The 3,567-nt window shown below is 42.5% G+C and overlaps 1 long non-coding RNA gene across 2 annotated transcripts in view; it reads right to left on the bottom strand.

Annotated features, from left to right (window-relative positions):
• The window catches only part of LOC129392777 (uncharacterized), a 9,555-nt gene extending 8,527 nt beyond the window's left edge, over positions 1–1,028 (bottom strand). For both annotated transcript variants that reach the window (XR_008619322.1, XR_008619323.1), the window contains exon 1: positions 975–1,028. This is a non-coding gene — a long non-coding RNA (uncharacterized lncRNA). The remainder of the gene's footprint in view (positions 1–974) is intronic.
• Positions 1,029–3,567: the final 2,539 nt, after the last annotated feature.

Below are 3,567 nucleotides of genomic sequence, written 5' to 3'. Positions count from 1 at the left end.
GCGGAGCACAGGCTCCAGACGCGCAGGCTCAGTAGTTGTGGCTCACGGGCCCAGTTGCTCCGCGGCATGTGGGATCTTCCCAGACCAGGGCTCGAACCCGTGTCCCCTGCATTGGCAGGCGGATTCTTAAGCACTGCGCCACCAAGGAAGCCCTCCCATGTTGGTTTTTATCTACCTTTTGACCTTTGAAAATTGAGAGATTTATCTAAATGTCCTATAAGGCCCTTAAATGAGTAAAGTGATTCTCTTGGGATCCCATAACTATTCCCCCCCACTCCTCCCCATCTCTCCCAGATGCAGCTTTGAGGCTCTTCTTAATTTGAAAGCCTCTTTGATCCTCAGCCTGAGGGTAGACGGAAGGGCTCCAGGGCTATAAACTGATGGGCAGAGATTTTTTTTTTTTTTTTTTAAAGAACCATTTTGGTTTTGTTTGTTTGTTTTTGTATTTATTTATTTATTTTTGACTGTGCTGGGTCTTCGTTTCTGTGCGTGGGCTTTCTCTGGGCTTTCTCTAGTTTCGGCAAGTGGCGGCCACTCTTCATTGTGGGGCGCGGGCCTCTCACTATCGCGGCCTCTCTCGTTGGGAGCACGGGCTCCAGACACACAGGCTCAGTAGTTGTGGCTCACGGGCCCAGTTGCTCCGCAGCATGTGGGATCCTCCCAGACCAGGGCTCGAACCCGTGTTGCAGGCAGATTCTCAACCACTGCGCCACCAGGGAAGCCCTGGGCAGAGATTTTGATTCTGGGTGTTTGATGATGCACTTCTGCCAGCTTTCTCTGATGGGTGTGTGACTAGCCTGGGGGCCCCAGGCCCCAGGTAGAATCTAGCCTATTGTTGTGGCCACCAACTCAGGAAGGCACTCCCTCCACCTTCTTTATGAGGTAGTCACTTGTAACCTTGGGCCTCACACACAACTGTTTTTTAAAGGTAAAAGAGATTGCAAGTGGAGTGATGACTTAGGGCCAATTTTTACCTTTCATTTTCTGTTCCTTCTAGTTAGGAGAATCAGTGGGATCCAGGATCTCCAATTATTGCAGGACTCTGCTTCCTGAAGGGAAAAAGAGTCAAGGTCAAGGTGTTTTGCCTTCAATGCAGACTATCTGCTGTAGTCCAGTAGAAATTCTTCAATGATATCCTTTTCTAGCTCTGGTACTGATGCTCTTTTATTTGTGTTTTATTCCTTTCTTTCAGGAACTGGGGTTGCAAGGTGGTATGGAATTTGATGTTAGCCTTCAAAGTCACCATCTTATCCAAAAGTACTAATACTTTCTTTCTTTTTTTCTCTAATTCATAGAAAAGCTCTTTAAGTTTAAATCAGATACTCATAACATTTTGAGTTTTGACCATGTCTGGAGAAAGGGCCTACTCAAATACATATACTATCAAAACCTAACTGCTATAGCACACAGGGAGACAGGGTAGCATTGCCTCTATTTTCAAGAAAATCTTTGGATTTCTTTACTCCTGTTCTGTTAGGGGGGAAAAATGGGTTTAGAGAAATCTGAACAGTTCCCAAAAATAATAACCAGTTGAAAATTCCTTTTGCTACAGTTTTCTCAGGAAGCCGAGCAAGCCTTTCCATTTCCTAGCGGGTCCCTTGAAGGTCAAAAGAACAGGGAATGTTTGCAAAGGCATCTTGTTTGCTTTTGTTCCCACCAGCCCTTAGATCCCCTGGGAACACCAGACTCTAATAAGCAAAATAATCTAAGGAGAGGAAGAAATAGCAGGCACCTTTTAGATGGGATGCACTGCAGCCAGAACGTCGACCTGGGGATGGCTTTGCACCACGTTGGTATTTTGAACTTGGAAAAGTTCCATCTGTTTGGTAAATGCATAGATTTTTTTTTCATTTTACCTATTGACCCCCTTCATTTAAAAAATAAAAAGAGTTAACAAGATTTAACTAAATTTTCAAAACCCAATACACATTTTGGCTTTATATAAGTAATTTCCATTTAAAATTTTGATATTTATTAAATATAATTGTATTGCCTTTTAATTCTAATAGCTAACATTAAGTATTTTAGAAGTAAAATAAGGGACTTTTCTGGTGGCACAGTGGTTAAGAACCCACCTGCCAGTGCCCGGGACATGGGTTCGAGCCTTGGTCCAGGAAGATCCCACATGCCGTGGAGCAACTGAGCCCGTATGCCACTCTCAACCACTGCGCCACCAGGGAAGCCCTGGGCAGAGATTTTGATTCTGGGTGTTTGATGATGCACTTCTGCCAGCTTTCTCTGATGGGTGTGTGACTAGCCTGGGGGCCCCAGGCCCCAGGTAGAATCTAGCCTATTGTTGTGGCCACCAACTCAGGAAGGCACTCCCTCCACCTTCTTTATGAGGTAGTCACTTGTAACCTTGGGCCTCACACACAACTGTTTTTTAAAGGTAAAAGAGATTGCAAGTGGAGTGATGACTTAGGGCCAATTTTTACCTTTCATTTTCTGTTCCTTCTAGTTAGGAGAATCAGTGGGATCCAGGATCTCCAATTATTGCAGGACTCTGCTTCCTGAAGGGAAAAAGAGTCAAGGTCAAGGTGTTTTGCCTTCAATGCAGACTATCTGCTGTAGTCCAGTAGAAATTCTTCAATGATATCCTTTTCTAGCTCTGGTACTGATGCTCTTTTATTTGTGTTTTATTCCTTTCTTTCAGGAACTGGGGTTGCAAGGTGGTATGGAATTTGATGTTAGCCTTCAAAGTCACCATCTTATCCAAAAGTACTAATACTTTCTTTCTTTTTTTCTCTAATTCATAGAAAAGCTCTTTAAGTTTAAATCAGATACTCATAACATTTTGAGTTTTGACCATGTCTGGAGAAAGGGCCTACTCAAATACATATACTATCAAAACCTAACTGCTATAGCACACAGGGAGACAGGGTAGCATTGCCTCTATTTTCAAGAAAATCTTTGGATTTCTTTACTCCTGTTCTGTTAGGGGGGAAAAATGGGTTTAGAGAAATCTGAACAGTTCCCAAAAATAATAACCAGTTGAAAATTCCTTTTGCTACAGTTTTCTCAGGAAGCCGAGCAAGCCTTTCCATTTCCTAGCGGGTCCCTTGAAGGTCAAAAGAACAGGGAATGTTTGCAAAGGCATCTTGTTTGCTTTTGTTCCCACCAGCCCTTAGATCCCCTGGGAACACCAGACTCTAATAAGCAAAATAATCTAAGGAGAGGAAGAAATAGCAGGCACCTTTTAGATGGGATGCACTGCAGCCAGAACGTCGACCTGGGGATGGCTTTGCACCACGTTGGTATTTTGAACTTGGAAAAGTTCCATCTGTTTGGTAAATGCATAGATTTTTTTTTCATTTTACCTATTGACCCCCTTCATTTAAAAAATAAAAAGAGTTAACAAGATTTAACTAAATTTTCAAAACCCAATACACATTTTGGCTTTATATAAGTAATTTCCATTTAAAATTTTGATATTTATTAAATATAATTGTATTGCCTTTTAATTCTAATAGCTAACATTAAGTATTTTAGAAGTAAAATAAGGGACTTTTCTGGTGGCACAGTGGTTAAGAACCCACCTGCCAGTGCCCGGGACATGGGTTCGAGCCT

This window comes from Physeter macrocephalus, chromosome 14 (genome assembly GCF_002837175.3).
Source record: "Physeter macrocephalus isolate SW-GA chromosome 14, ASM283717v5, whole genome shotgun sequence".
Classification (NCBI taxonomy): domain Eukaryota; kingdom Metazoa; phylum Chordata; class Mammalia; order Artiodactyla; family Physeteridae; genus Physeter; species Physeter macrocephalus.
Note: the sequence above shows the minus strand (reverse complement) of the source record. Positions and strands in the feature narration are given on the sequence as shown.